This window comes from Pteronotus mesoamericanus, unplaced genomic scaffold (genome assembly GCF_021234165.1).
Source record: "Pteronotus mesoamericanus isolate MK-2021 breed Mesoamerican mustached bat unplaced genomic scaffold, CSHL_Meso_final scaffold_651, whole genome shotgun sequence".
NCBI classification, from domain to species: Eukaryota; Metazoa; Chordata; class Mammalia; order Chiroptera; family Mormoopidae; genus Pteronotus; species Pteronotus mesoamericanus.
The window spans coordinates 17,328,676-17,345,424 of NW_026555325.1; the positions used below are offsets into that span (position 1 = coordinate 17,328,676).

Sequence of the window (16,749 nt, forward strand, 5' to 3'; positions counted from 1 at the left end):
AATGTATTGTTATACCTTCTAGGCTAAAAAATGAAAAAATTTAATAACATGTTCTTTTAAATTTTTAATTGATAGCATAACAAGCTTCTGATGTTTCCAAATTAAGTGAAATATATTTTTTTCACTTTTTAATCATTTTTTATTTTTAGTTTATTACAATTGTCCCAATTTTTTCCCTCTTTGCCCTCCTCTGCCCATCCCTGCTCCCACAGTCAATTCCCACACTGTTGTCCATGTTCATGGGTCATTAATACATGCTCTTTAGCCCCTTTCCCTTCCTTCCACAGTTATCTCCATGCCCCCTCCCTTCTGGTCACTTTCAGTCTGTTCCATGTTTCCATGCCTGTGGTTCTATTTTTCATGTTACTTTGCTTTGTTCTTTAGATTCCTCTTATAGGTGAGATCATATGGTATTTGTCTTTTACAAACTGGCTTATTTCACTTAGCATAATATTCTCCAATTCCATCCATGCTGTCACAAAAGGTAGGAGCTCATTATTTATTTCTGTTGTGTAGTATTCCATTGTGTAAATGTACCATATTTTTTGATCTACTCATTTACTGATTGAGTCGGTGATTCAGGTTTCTTAGGGTGTATTCCAAGCAGCAGAAATTCTGGGTCAAAAGGCAGTTCCATTTTTAGTTTTTTGATGAAATTCCATAATGTTTTCCACAGTGGCTGCACTAGTATGCATTCCTGCCAACAGTGCACTAGGGTTCTCTTTTCTCCTCATTCTCCTTTTATTTACATCTTTTATAAGTTCCTCACAGGTAGTGGCAGTCACTTTGTCCTACCAAATGAGGGTGATTCTTCTGTCATTTAATGTTGAAACAATTGCCTATTCATATCAATTGGGAAACACAGATGGATTTAAAGTGAAAAAATTCTCTTTTCATCTGGGACTCTAACCAGATGTTTAGATAGGGTCTAGAACCAAAATTTGTGACACTTCTCTTAACACTTTCTACTTCTTGTTTCCCATTAAAACATGAATAATTTGTGTTTCCTACTTAAATTTTTCTTGTTCAATATAAATAATTTTATTTTGTACATTGCAAGTAACATAAATTTTACTTGAATGGGGTAACTGAAGAAAAACAAAGCTAAAGAAAATAATCCAAAAATGATTCTGGAAATCTTTATAAAAATCAAAATTTAAAAATAGTGGATTTGATGCTTTTTGCATCTAATTTACTGTAATTCTATAAGATAACTTTTACATTTTTGTATTGATGGACTAGAGCATTATGGTACCTACTTATTGAGTAAAAGAATTTGTGGTTGTTACATTTAGTATGCTGGAGTTATGAGCAAATTTTTAAACAACTAATTTAAACACACTGGAAAATCCTTCATTAAAAGAGGATGATATTTTTAAATATGGCTTAATATATGAAAAACAGTAAAATTTACCTGCTAGTTATTTTTGATAAGCATTCCTATTCACAATATAAGTAGAATTATTATTCTTAGTTATAAAAATATCTTTGCCAATATAATGGATCATTCATGAGCTTTAATAAACAAATGGAATGTTATTGACAGGATTAAAATATATGTAATTTAGTACATATGTTTAATGAATAAATGGCTCTGGATTATGTTGCTAGACATTGTACTCAGGTCTAGGAATCATGGCATTGTTTGTACTCAGGCCTAGGAACCAGTGATATAGTTCCCGATTTCCAGGGGTTTATCTTCTAAGATGGGATATGTCTATATGGCATATACGAGTGAAAAAATATTGAGATTGTGGATATGTAATTGTTTCATGCTTTGGATTCTTATGGCACTTGACATTTTACTTTCCATTTACAGAAAGGTTAAGTGACAGCAATACCACATTCCCTTAAGTGAATACCAATGCTTTTCCACATTGTCCTGCTTTCCATTTATTTACTTTTCTCTCTTTATGAATGCTGAATAGCAGCATAGTCTTTTACACACGACTTTCTCTTTATTTATCTCTGTAAATGTATGCTATATAGTAGCTTAGTCAGGCTGGCATGACCATGTAGTTGGTTTAGAGACTCACTTGTCGCTCTCCGTGGTGCTGAAAGATCATGGAGGGCTGAAAAGAGTTGTTTCTTCCCATTCTTTGACACTAAAGATTTCTACCTGACCAAGACTTCAAAACAGGGACAGAAAAAAAATCTAGTGGGAAAAGGAAAGATAAAAATAGGAAGGTTTGCCCTGGCTGGTGTGGTTCAGTGAATTGAGTCCAGGCCTCTGAACCAAAGAGTCACTGGTTCAATTCCCAGTCAGGGCACATCCCTGGGTTGCAGGCCAGGTTCCCAGGTAGAGGTGTGTCAGAGGCAACTGACCAATCTATCTCTTTCACATCGATGTTTCTCTCTCTCTCTTTCTCCCTCCATTCCTCTCTCTTTAAAAATAAATAAATAAAATCTTAAAAAATAGAAAGTTTTATAGGAGAAGCTTAGCTATTGATTAATAGATGGTTGAACTAATTTATTTCTCCAATAAGAGCTTAATGTACAACAGCCACTGTTCTTGGAGTGAAACTACAACTCCCACCATTTCTACTGCCACCATGTAAAACTTTACTCCGGTGTTTTCTACTGTACTTTGGAGAAGACAGACATCAATCACACAAATATGGAAAAATATAAATTTTCAATTGTATTAGGCACTAAGAAGGATACAGGACTTCATGAATCTTGAGATAAAATAGAGCAAATATGAGTATATTAATATGAAGTTTGGTTAAAAGTTAATTATATGTTCTTCAAATTATTAAATTATTATTGTAAAAACAATATATTAAAGAAGAGAAGGTTTACCAGATTGCATAAGACCTCCAAATAAAATATTTAAAAATATATATTAGTGAAATCTTGCCTCTAGGATTTCAACATTTAATAACTGAGTATATACTTGAAATTGTTATAATGTTTGCAGATCATTACACTTTACATGATGATATAGTCTATCATCATCAAGACTGAGAAAATTTGTTTGTACAAGTAGGTGTAAAAGATTTCAAACCTTTATTTTTAGGGCCAAAATATCAATTGACATGACATTTAAAATATGTCAGCTCTCTTTTTAATTAATAATTATAATTTTGAGTTTTTATGGATATAAATGGATTTCAAATCTGTTAAAAATTTTTACCAGAAAATTTAAAATAATTATAAAACTTGCATTTGAAGAATGTTTAAGCATTGTTAAAACAATCTACAGCTGACATGGTTAACACAGAAATAGAAAATAAGCAGCATACAGAACAGAATTACCTTATATTTATATTGCTAGATATTTGGGTCATCTATTAGAGCTGTGCTCACTAGAAGTTTCTGCCCAAACTCTTTGCTCCCCTATGTGTAATGTGCTGAGCTTTAAACTACATACAATGCTCCTTGCACCCTGAAAAAAAAATCCTCAAGCCATTTCATGAGCTCTTGCCAGTGGCCTGTAGCTGAATGCTGAAGTAGATGTGCAGAAGTAGGTACCTCTTTATGCTACTTTCAGAAAGAATGGAACATACTCTCAGTCCCCACTTGCTTAGGCCATCCTCCAAAGAGCCCTGAACAAGCTTTGTATGACTAGAGACTACCTCGTTTTAAACTCTGACAACTTGAGGTTACTCTGCTTGGCCACTCCTGATGTTTGAGATGATTACTGTATCAAGGGATATCTGTAAATATTTTATAACACACTAGTTGGAAAGATCAGTTCTTAGCCTGTTTCGACTTTCTTCTGAGAATTTATTACCACCAGATATAAGTACATATTTGCTTATTTGCTTAGTACATACCACATTGAAATGTAGCATTCATGAAAGCAGAGTCTTTTTGCTCACATTCCCAGGGCATGCTGTAAGCACTCAATACATATTCTACAGATAAAGGACTAGACTCTTAAGTCTCTATATCCCATGAGGGCTGTTTTTGTTTTTCTTTTTATCCTGTCCCAGTGCTTAGCTCATTGTAAGTATTAAAGAGGTAAGCAAGGTCTAGATCATAAAGGTACTTTTAAGGTTTATTAAGGATTTTAGGCTATTTTCTAAAAGCAATGAGAATTCACTGAGGTATTATAATTAGAAATAAGTATTATTAGATTTTCATTTTAGAAAGTAAAATTATTGCTTTCTGTTTCTCTTAATAATAGTATATCCATTCTCTTATATCCAATATTAAACTCTAAACATTATATAACACCCTTTCCTTCTCCATTGTTGCTAATAATTTGCCACAAACATTTTAGTTTCAACCATATCTATCTGTCTATCTATCTATTATCTGTCATCTAGATATATCACCCCCTTTTTTCCATTTTAATGTGGGCCTTGGTTAATCAAGTCAATTGTACCTGCTAAACTTATATTTTTATCTTTAGTATATTCCCATCTAAGGTGTTCTACATCTTATAGCCAATTAATTGAACAACATTGGTCTTCATATTTATCTAAACAAATATTTGAATAATTCTTCACTAGTTAAAGATCAATTCCTAGCTTTCTATTTGGAAAAAGTACAACATAAATTTTTACTAATTTCAACACTCATCCACATAAATTATTGCATTTAATCTTCTTGTGATATAAGCAAGATTGTTTCTCCTTATTTGAAAAATAAATTCAAATATAAGTAAGTTCCAAAATTACTACAAGAAATTCCCCTGTACCCTTAATCAAAATTTACCAACTGTTAAAAATATTTCACACTTCTTTCATCATTCTCTCTAGAGGTATTCCTGAAACATTGTGAATAAATTGAAGCTAATATGCCTTTTACTCATTAATCACAGTAAAATTATCAAAATTAGGGATATTTAACATTGATATAAAATGAATTTTAATTTAACATAAATAAAAGACATATAGATGAGATACAGACTTTGTTTATATTTTACCAATTGTACTAATAATGTCCTTTACAGATGCATTCATTTTCTTAGCCCAATATCCAATTCTGGATTACACATTGCATTTGGTAGTCATGTCTCTTTAAGCTCCTCTAGTCTGGAATGGTTCCTTAGCCTTTCTTTGACTTTCATCAGTGATATTTTTGAAAAGTACAGAGAAGATATTTTGTGGTATTTCTCTCAATTTAAATTTATCTTTGGCTTCCTCATTATTGCAGTCAATTATGCATTTTTTTTTGGTCTGGAATACTAAATAAGTATTATTGAGTAAATCTTAGTGCATTACATTATGAACCTCATGATGTCACCTGGTCCCATTATTGGTGATTGTAACCTTGATCATTTGGTTAAGGTAATGCTTATCAGCTTTATTCACTGTAAGGAATTTTTCATTTTCTGGTGATTAAGAAGAACATCTGGTAGATTATGAAAATGGTCTCAAGTTGTTCCCAGTTGTGTGTGCCTTCTTCTTTGCAATACAATTTTTCAGTTTTTCCCTTCAAGACATGGACTATATTACCCCAACTGTGATTCTGGGCTTGGCTATATAACTTCCTTGGGCTAATGGGACATTGGAAATGTGTGTTGACAGAACCTTGAAAAGCACTCTAAATTGGAGCTTGCACTCCACTGTTGCTTTTTGGAATCTTGCAATTACCACTACTCAAGAAGACAAGATTAGCCTACTGAAGGAAGACAGACCAGTCTGAAGCCCTACCCTCAATTAGTTTGCCAACCTGTAGACAAGTGAGTGAGGCCATGCTAGGTCATCCAGCCCAAACTGAGCCAGCCAGAGCAGAAAATCACCCAGACAATCCACAGAACCTTGAGAAATTATAGATTTAGTTTATTGTTTTAAGCCACTGAGTTTTGGGCTAGTGTGTTATAAAGCAAAAGCTAATGATTCCCAGAGGGCGACTTTGAGATGAGGTCAATATCTTGTTGTTACACATAAATTTTACCCACTAGATTTATGATTCTTGTCTTAGTTAGATATTACTACAAAGATTGAAAAAATGGCACTGCTACATTTTTTAGAGGTGAAGAATGTAAAGATTAGGTATTACATTCTTTAAAGCATATATATCTACCAAATGGTGTGCCAACATTCAAACCCAAGTCTTTTACCTGTGGTCCTTAGCTTTTTTCAATTTTCCATGCAGAGGTGAGTAGCCTGATGGCAGAACTATAACTCACAAGAGGGAACAATAGAGAGAAATTGCAGAGTGTCCCTGGCGTTATGAGTGGCACCAGGTGTCCTCACACATGCATAGAAACATCTCTGGTAGATGCTTCATAATTGATAGTGGGAGGGGGTGGCAGGATGGACAATGTAGGTGGAGATATTAAATATAGTTATCATACCTGTTTAGATGATAATTGCTTCACTAAAAGGTATATGGATAACATCACTAGAAATTGCGTTTTATGAATATCAATAACCTCACTGATTATAATGAATAATGTTTGTACAATGTAGCTCTTAACATTTTTGAAGTAGCTAATATATCCTCCCCCAGTTTTGCTAAATAAACTAAGAAGAGGGAGTTAAAAGAGGTAAAGTGACACTGTGAATGAAGAAAACAATCTTATTTTACTCTCTCTTACAAACAGGAAAACTGAGAATGAAGAAAGCCAAGGGCCAAAACTAACCACGAGTCAATAGTGAATAAATGACAAAACAGGGACTTGAATTTAGCAATCCAAATTTCCTAGAAGAGTCCCTCCCACATGGCAGTGGGGGGTAGGTCCACGTCCTCAGATGCTAATACTGAGTCTTCAGTCTGTGGTTTGTGCAAGGCACTGTTCTAAAATCCTTACATACGCTATTTTAACTCATTTACTACGAGGCCTTTCTGCTACGTTACATGTTAACCTCACTTAGATTGCCCATTAACTTTATTTTTGAAATGCAAGCATTCAGGTACTTGGTGGGGGGGGGGCGGGGGGGGGGAGAGAGAGAGAGAGAGAGACAGAGAGATCATAGCTTCCCGATCGAAAAGAAATTCAAAGATTCACTTTTTACTTTACCACTTCCTAAAACATCTAGGAGCACAAGGAAGCGCTTTGCTTTCCCAGTTTTGTCACCAACCAGGACACTAGGACCCTGGCAGGGTGTACGAAGTGTAATGGACAAGAGGCCAAACTCTTTCCCTGTTCCGTTCCACAGCGCCCACACCTCCAGGGCCCCGCAGCATCCCTCCACTGCAGAGCCGACGGCTGCGGTGCGGTAGTCCACGCGTTCCCCGAGGGCATTCTCGACCTCCCAACATCCTTCCGCGAGGTTCCCGGGTGCCCGGCTTGGCGCGGTGGGGCGCCGTCGCGGCCAGGGTCGCGGGGCGCTCCGGCAGAAGAGGAGCCTACCCCACGGTTTGCCCTTCGAGGCCGTGCCTGCCAAGTATCGCGGGACTTGTGCACAGCGCCCGAGCCGCGGCTCCGGGAGCGGCAGAAGCGAGCGCAGCGCACACCACCCCAGCCCGGGGAGGAGTAGGAGCTGGGAGGGAGGGAGGGAGGGAGGGAGGAGGGCTGGGGGTGCTGGTTACGTAAACGATACTAGCCCTGTGAAAGGCCTCCTGGCTGGGTCTGCGGGAGGGGGAGGGACCGCGCGAGGAGGAGGGGCTGGGAGGGAGTGAGCGGGCTGGGGTGGGAGGGGGGCGGGGGCCGGGGGCGAAGTGACCAGGCGGCGGCAGCGGCGGCTCTGCTGAGGTGACAATGTGCTAGGAGCCCCCGTTCGGTTTCCTGCGCCTTCTCGGCCTCGGCGCCTGCTCTCGCTGCGCTCACGGAGTCCTCGAGCCCGCCGCTGCGCTATGAGGGCGCCTCTCTGGGGCTGGCCGAGGCCGGAGCCGGCTCGCTGTGCTCGCGGGGAAGTGTGAAGAGAGAGGCGCAGGCGGGAGCCGGGCTGTACGCGCGGTACTCGCGGGCCGGCCCGGGTTCAGGTGAGCTCCGGGCTCGGCGCGCCCGGCACTCCGCGTGGCTGGCCAGCGCCTGCCTGGCTGGGTTGGAGGCAGAATTACGTGCGTGGACCGCCGTTCCCTCTTCGCGGGATCCTTGGCTACGATAGCAGGTCTCCGTCTCTCTTGCTCCCCTTCTCTTCCTTGTAATTGTCCGGGGCGAGTCACCTCTGGGCGGCCAGAGTGCCCGGGTGGGCGCCGCAAAGTCCTGCAGCGAGTGGCGGGGAGCGGAGTCCGACACCCCGGACCGGTCCTGGGGCAGGGGCGCGGGCGCACGGGCGAGGGCTTTCCGAGCTCTCCGACTCTCGGAGCGCAGGCTCCCGCCGCTGCAGGTGCGGAGGGGGGACCGCGAGGCACCGGGCGCGGAACTTTGTGCCGCCGGCCACCCTCTACCCCGCTTTCTCAGTTACCCCGCTGATCAGGGGGTGGGAGCGCTGGACCCCTCGGCGTCTTGGTGACGCTTGGCGGAGGGGCAGTTCGGCATTTCCACCCCGGCAACTTTTCCCCGCGAGCTGCGGGCGACCGGGGGCTGCGGTGCACAAATGCTTTTACACTGCCCGACCCCGGGGACGTTCTGGATCGCGGGTGTCTTCCTCGACGGTCGCCTTCCTCTTTCTCCTCCCTTTGCTTGTCTCTTTGAGTGCCCCTCTGCCTTTCATTCTGTCTCTGACTCGGTTTCTTTCTGGATCCGGCTCCCCCAATCCTCCGGGTTTCCGTCTTTCTCCCTGGCTTTCTTGGGTCGTCTCTGTGTCCCTATTATTCTACCTCTTCAGCTTGTCTCCCTGTCTTGCCGTATTTTTCTCCGTTTCTGCCTTTCGCTTCCTATCTCATCTCCCTTTCTCATCTGCCCTGCCTCGTCTTCCCCGAACGCCAGCTCCCAAATCCCGAGGAGGCGCGCTGGCCAGGGGACCACAACCTGGTCCCCCTTCTGGGCACCTTCAGGTACAGAGACCTCCCTGCTGGGGTCCAGAGGGGATGCGGGGATTGAAGCAGCCTGCCCCTGTCTGGGCTGTGAAGTCGAGGGACTGAATGAATACAGGGCGCAAGGGCCAGCCTTTCCTCTCGGGGTTCGAGGGCTCAGCGGTGCTGCCAGCCCCAGCGCACAGAGGCTGCTGGTTTGGACAGCGAAAGCTGCGGGCGCCCCTCCCCTTACCTCGAGCCTACACCTCCAGCCTTTACAGGCAGCCGCAGGGGAAGAGACAGTGGGCAGACAAACCCCGAAGCGTAGAGATCCAGGGGAAACTAATCTCGAAAGGGTGGGAGCTTTCGTGAGGCAAAGGTGTTACTAGCAGAGGAGCAGAGCATTGGGGAACTGCCTGCTTTAAACTGCCATTGCACTCAGTCCTTGAGCGGTTTGCTTGGGAGAGCTCGCGGTCACTCCTCCCAGAAACAGGACAGAGATTTTACTGGCAAGGTAAAGACACTAGGTTGCCCCTTGAAATTTTGTGTTTCCTTCGGGCCCTCGAATCTTTGGCTTTATGCGAAGGCTGCCTTTGCTCAAGGTTGCTACCCACCGTGTGTGTGTGTGTGTGTGTGTGTGTGTGTGTGTGTTTGCATTTATGCCCTCTAGTGTTAAAGAAACCTGCTGGTTTGAGAACATTGGAAAGTAAGGTCAATCTATTGATGACTGACTTTGGACCTCTCCCCTTCCCAAATCATTCTCCTTGTCTTTTTGCCCATCCTTTCTTTTGCTCCTCTTGACTTTTGCATCTAATTACAAATCTTCCCTTATCCCTGATCTCCACAAACTCCTCCTCTCCAGCAGAATTAGGACCTTAATATTGAAATCCTGTTTGAGTGACTTCAGAGACGTATGAATTTGGAGAATGTTCATAGATGAGGGCTGGCTTTGGACATAAGTGCATTTCTCCACAGTGTTTGCCACAAACCTGGATTTCACATCTTATGCCCTTGCCCACCTTCAGCTCCACTGTTACCTGTCTGCTTCTGCTTGTTTAAATAACTGCTTTTAATTTACCATTTCTGTGATATTCATCCCATATGGGGCTACTCATCCAGAGCTTACAAGGCACTGTGTCTCAGATCAGGTTTGGGGAGGAAGAAAAGCTTTTCCAAAGGAAGTACAGCACTGCCGGTGCACATTAATTCTAGATCCTCAAGTCCAGAGTGGGACAGGGTGTGTCTCATATATGGAGACCTTAGCTCACTGTGGGAAAACTAGTAAATGCATAATAGAAACTTGTTTATTGATTAGCATGCAGCTAATTACAGGCTTTGAAGTCACCCAGGTATGCTTGTGAGCCTACATATAAGAAGTTGAATTCTGCCTTCTTTTTGTTTCCTATTTTCATTTTTTCCTATTTCATTTCTTTTATGAATGGGAATAGAGGACTAGTAGAAAGGATGTTGAAACATGAGTATTCTGTCTTTTCAGCTCAGTCATTGCTTGAATCCGACATCTCTGCAAGTTTTTAACTTGGCTGATATTCTTTTAACAATCATTGCAGAATGGAGGAAATGAGTTTAGAGGCTCTGATGGTGGCATTTCCCAACCTTCCTACCTAAAAGAGGACATGACATCATTTGTGGGTGCATACTTTTGTGTGGTTTTTAACAAGTGAAAGTTCTCTCTTAAAGAAGAGATGTATCAGCTTAAAATATTTGGGGGGGTATAAATTGATCTGCAAACTGAATCACTTACCTTAAATAATTTATAGGCTTCCTTATTGCTTTGAATATATTTGAAAGGTGTGATACTACATGTGTATAAGAATTTGCCAAAGTACTTGGAAATGTAATGCCTCCTAATACAATGATCTAGTGGGAATCCATGGGCTGTAATATTGCTTTTCTGATGATTTGATACTCCCCTCTTAAAACAGTTGGGGATTTTTCCCTGACTCGGATGGCCCAGTGGGCTGGGCATCATCCAGGAAACTGAAAGATTGCCGGTTCAATTCCCAATCAGGAAACATGCCTGGGTTTCAGGCCAGGTCCCCAACTGGGCACATACAAGAGGCTACCAACTGATGTTTCTTTCACACATGATGATTCTCTTGCACATCAATGTTTCTCTCCCTCCCTTCCCATCTCTCTAAAAATAAATGAATAAAATATTTAAAAAATGCAGTTGGGGATTTGCTATGTATATTGTTCAAGATCATGTTCAAGGTAATTTTGCTTTTAAAAATATTACTCATAAATCACCCAATACACTACCTAATTTTTTTTTTGTATTTAAGAATAGGCATAAAGATGAAATTCTGATTTTGGTTGAGATGTGTTTTGATATCTTACCACTAAGAATATTGAGATGCATTTAACTTTTTAACTTAATGTGCATTAGTTTCAAGTTAAACAGTTATGTCAGAGTAAAATACGATGTTTCAGTTTTGCCAACTTGTTGTTTAGAAGTGGTAATTGTAATAGGAACATTACCACCTAATAGCATCGTGCAGCTTTTTAAAACTTTGTCATTGTAAGGAGAGGGTGAGAGAACAAGCAAGTGAGTATTTTTATTCTCTCTGGTTTGGCAAATGAAGAGAATACTAGTGTTTCTGAATAATAAGACAAGGGACATGACTGAGTGTAAAGTATTAATACAGTCCCAATATGTGAAATAAATAACAACATTACATGTGTGTAATATATGTTCTTTGTGCTTTAAGGAAAGAAAACAGTTTTTTACAGTCCTCTTCCTTAACTAATTTGCCTTATTAGACATCGTATTCTCAATTGGCAGCTCTAGCAATAAACAACCGATTTGACTGACTTTTAACACATTACCTACCTTCTTGGGTTCGTGTCACTGTCAGTAGCCAGAAGATAAAGATACCTTAAATTAATAAGATCTACCAGTATCACTACTTTGAAGTATGAATGACCATATTAACTAATGGCCTAACGAAAAAATTTAACTGGACTTTTGTTCTAAATCCTTCATTCTACTCTTGTCATCAGAATAAGTACATGTCAAATAGCAAATCAAGAATTAAATATGTATGCTAATAGTGACTCTGACAGTCTATTGAAAGACATTTTGTAATATCACCCCCCACCACACATATACACTAAGTATATGTTTGAACTGTTTGAGCACATAAATCACATTTACAGATCTGACACTGTCTGCTTTGATAAACCATTTATCATTTTAACAAATCAGGCTTCTGCCATTTAATTATGGACATACATGTTTTTGAAGGGTCTAGCTTTTCACTGTTAAATTTAATACTTAGAGAATGCAAAGAAATTTGTGTAAATGAATACACACATTAATTCAGTTGTAGTGGTCATGCACTTGGACCATTATAAGAAATTATCTTTGGGAGCGAAATATAAATCAAACCGACCTTATTCATGTCATACTTATTTATCCTTGATTCAGATTTAAACCTATGTGTATGGTTCAATGTAGTATATTTAATAGTAAAATATTTAATAGGTTTTATCTTGATTACCAAGAAATAATTAAAGGTGGCTAGACATTTGTGTAATTCTTTTATGTCCTAATGTCCCTTGTAAAGACAGTAGATAAGATTCATTTTTAACTGTGAGTTTTATAATTTTATTTTCTTAGTATGTCTCAAAATCTATTTAAGCTGAATTCTTACTTAAAAATTATTACTATAGATTAGTAAAAGCTGGCTGAGGCCTAACATTTAAAATGTAAGCTAAATTAGGAGACATGTGTTTTCTGTAAGGGCTCAACTTCACTCAAATGTCCACGTTACTATAGTCCTCATCAACTATCAGTTTCTCTCTTAATGTTTACCCTACTATTATTGTCCAACCTGTTCAATAGAACTATAGCAAGATGCAAAATATCAGTTTTTAAAAGTTATCTCATATTAATGGTTAATCTCCCCAACATAACTTCAGAAGGATGTAAGTAAAGTAGTGACTATTCCATCATAGATATGAACATACTTGTGATCTATTTTCTGTTATGTGGGAAAATTAAAAAGACTATCTGCATTAAATATTGAGAATTCATTTGTAATTTTTTAGAAGTACTTACTGTAAAGATAGATGGAAACTGTCCAAGATATATTATAGCAGTGTTTTAACATGATGTGGAATTAATTGGGAATCTGTTTGATACATTAAACTACATTGAATTGTCACTGAAGTCTTATTTAAGCTCTTGTAGGATGTTACAGGAAAGAGTGTGATTAAAATGTTGGTTGGCACTTTGGTGAACATAACGCATGAGCTGAGTAGACACTGTAAACAGAAAGAATAATTTAAAGCACAGCCTACATATTCAAAATTATCCAAATTACACCTCAGAGATAGTAGTAAATGTCAAATTAGTTTCTTGTCTAATATTAATTGCCTTCATATTCTAGGCACAGCACCTTTTTTGTTGTTAAAAAATGGATTTTGACATATGGGGAGGATCATCTTCCTTTGGACCAGAAACATAATAGCTGACTTAACTTCCTCTGGAGTTTTTAAAATTGTGTAATTAGTTTTAGATGGAGAGGATGAGATTTGTATGACTATCAAGACCTCGATACAATACTATTAATCTAATGAAAGAAATATAGACCAAAATATGTGGAAACAAATATATGTGTAAGTATGGCTGTTTAAATTTATTTTTGAGAGTGTTAATATGGTTAATTTAGTTGTAAGTTGATAAAGTGATTAAAATTTATTGGATACTTACTTTGTATTTGTACTGTGGGCAACTAACATCTGACATGTCTTACCACATTTTACCATTTTATCCTCATAACCGTATGAGTAGTCAGTACTGTTACTCTCCCCATAGTATAAATGAGGACTCACTTGCTCAGAATCACACAGATAATATGTAGTAGAGCCAGGGATCACGTCAGTCTTTTCTGTCTGTGAAGCCAGTGCTTTAACAGTTCTCCGTCTGACATTTTTACTGACTAATAAATTTCTTAAAAAAAGTGAGTGCCAACCTCCAGGTGAACATTTTCTTTTGCACAGTAAGAGTGATTTACAAAGTCTACTTATATCACCATCTTTTTATAAAAGAGTGGACTTTTTAACACCAACTAAGATGGCAGAACTGAATCTCAAAATACAGCTCTTAAAATAAATTTAGCTTCCTGTGCATTTTTTTACACTGCACTTGTTTCTCTGATTTAACAAATATGGATGAAGATATCATCTCAGTATTGATACTTTATTTCATCACATTCTATAAACCGTGATTGGAAATCCTTGTTATCCTAAACAACTATAATGTACTGCCTACCCACGAACCCCATGCACTCACACAGCACAGGCCAATGTGGTCATCATAGTCATGACTTAATGAGACCTAGCCCCTATAGCTATTCCATTCTCTTTCCATTTGCAATTCAGGGCAAGAAGTTTGGACCTGGGAAAGATGCTAGCAATGGCTCTAGCCTCACTTGACTGCTTCAGTGTTGTTGAAAGGATTAGAGGATTGGAGGTGACTTATTCCTTCCTGGTAGTTAACCACAAATCACTGTCACTAAGATAGTGCCAGTCTGTGTCCTGGGGCAAGAAATAAGTGCTGAGCAAAAACACAAGGTGCATGTCTCAACTTACTCTTCTGTCCTTCCCCCTAACCAGTGGTCTCAATCTTTCGGGATCAGTAGTTCCTTTTTTACTTCTTTCTTTGCCTTGGTGAGGACAAAGCAGTTTTGCTTTAGGTAAGAAAGAAAATTCTGAAGTTAAACTTCTAACTGCTTTTGTAAAACTGACTCATGCTACTAAATCCCAAGTTGCTTTGGATAGTGATTCTTGTGGCCACTGAAGAGGAAAAGAGTGATGGTGGGGTGGGTGAGATGTAGCTAAATGACCTAAGACATTGTTGAGTGTCATGACTGACAAACCAGTTTGTATACTGAATTTACCTAACGAGGCTTTTGTTTGTTTTAATATAGATTGTCAGTTCCCATTAATAGAGTCTCATTTCCTTGGCAAGGGTCCATAGAATATATCTTTATAAACATTTCACATGCAACTGATCTACTTCTGGTATTTAATTTTTCAGATTCATTTATTAATTTTATTTATTTAACAAATGAAAATGTTACTGTGTTCTGGACACCATTTAAAGTGCTTTACAGATATTGATTCATTTAATTATAATAACTCCCAAAAGTAGGTTTTATTAGTACCTCCACTTGATAGATGAGGAAATTGAGACAGAAAGGTTAAGTTGTCCAGAGTAAGCTGGTAAGTGGCAGGGCAAAGTCCATGCTATTTGATGAAATAATTAGTGAAACTACCTGCTTTAGGTCAAAAAGCTCGAAGTAGCAGAATTGAAAAGGGAATTTCAATTGCTGTGTCTTGTTTTCTATTTAAATAAGTTATGCTTTTAAAAGTAAAGAAAGAAAACCTGACCAATTCAGACTTTTAGAGTTGAAAAAAATGTTTCCTTTTTAGAAGTTATGGCACGAGATTAAGAAAGAAAATTAATTATGAAATTCAGGACAAAAAACATGGAAAAATCCATAATGTTCTTCAAGTAGATTGTTATCTCTGCTTAAATTCAGACCCTGACCTGCCCCAAAGAAAACAAACAAACAAACAAAAACATACCTATAAGGAATTAATATATAGTGATGTAGACAGGAAGAAAAAATAAAATCCATGACTAGATTACTACATATAGACTTTATAACTAAAATCTACATCTGTAATTTACCTAATAAGAAATACCTTATTTTTTTGTAATATTGCTGATAAGTTCCTTATATTACAATAATAAATACCCATATTTAAGAAAGCATTGGTAAAATCCTACAGAAAATTTTTTTTCCTTAAGTATGTTTTTGTAAGGTTATTATATAGTGGAATATCTATACTATTTTGTAATCACTGGTAATCTGTAAAGAACTGATGTAACCATCTTTGATTAAGTGCATTTTCTCCTTACACCTGGCCTTTGCTTGATTTTAAACAATTTTCTGTTACTTAATATTTTCAATGCACTAAGACAGTGTTTTAATTTGACTTTTATTTAGCTTTTTAAAAAATATTATTTTAGATTGACTGATATTTGATTAGATTATGTAGATTATTTGAATTAGGTACTGCTGGTAAAGAGCCATTCCACCTGTCTTTTTTTTCCCTTTAATAAAAATCTGCACTAAAAGCAATTGTGTTTTCAGATTCTATAATCAAGTGAGGGTTCATGGAATTCTTGAGTAACCTGGCTTCAAAACAGTATAGCTTTTTCTGTTTTTCTCACAGCAAATTCTATCTCTTTTTCTGAGTCCTTAAGCTCATATTTCTTTGATTATCTTGATAGTTCAGGCTCAAATGGGACTATATGTCATTTGTCTTGAAAAATATTAAAACCAGTCTTACCCTCCTTGTTTATGATTCAGATTTTACCCATATTCTGTGGGTTTTCAGTGTACTTCTGTATTTTTTTAATAAGTAAATACGGTGTTTATAATTTCCTCACACTCTTTTTCTTCTCCTGTATCTTCCCTTGATCCTCCCTTTCTTTCTTTCGTCTTCATGGTGATACCTATTTTAAACTGTCTATCTTCTGTGGCTTAATAAATCATTATGTAGCAGGACTGGATGCTCTATTAGCTGTCTTGATTCTGTAAAAAAAAAAAAAGTAGAAAAGAGCTTCTGTTTATTTCATCATTAGTCTCTGAATAGGTAAAAGGCAGATGCTCTAGCTCTTGCATTTGGGCCATTTAACAGGAGGCTGGGGATGCTAACTTCGCATCTCATTACCTTTGTCTACTTTTAGAATTGTGTGCTTGGGCCCTGTGGTCAGTTGGCAGTTGGCAGGCCCATGGCTCCAAGGGAATGCTATGCATTTGAGGGGATGCCAGTTTCAGTTGCCAGGCAGTTGTCACATTCTTTGGTCATGATTTTCTTATAAAACATCCAATATGTGTTTCATTATTAACCCTCAACTCTTGACTTCATGTCAAAAATTCACCGTGATATTATTGATAGATGGTGATGAAC

General features: G+C 38.5%; 1 protein-coding gene across 3 annotated transcripts in view; it reads left to right on the forward strand.

The window, feature by feature from the left end:
- GALNT13 (polypeptide N-acetylgalactosaminyltransferase 13) overlaps positions 1–16,749 on the forward strand; it is a 593,991-nt gene that overhangs the window by 83,424 nt on the left and 493,818 nt on the right. The window contains exon 1 of one of the 3 annotated variants that reach the window (XM_054562683.1): positions 7,558–7,824. The exons of 1 other annotated variant lie outside the window; for it this stretch is intronic. The gene's annotated coding sequence lies outside the window, so the exon portion shown is untranslated. Of the gene's footprint in view, positions 1–7,557; positions 7,825–7,898; positions 7,953–16,749 lie in introns of those variants that run through there. One more of the 3 variants, XM_054562684.1, reaches the window with a different exon arrangement.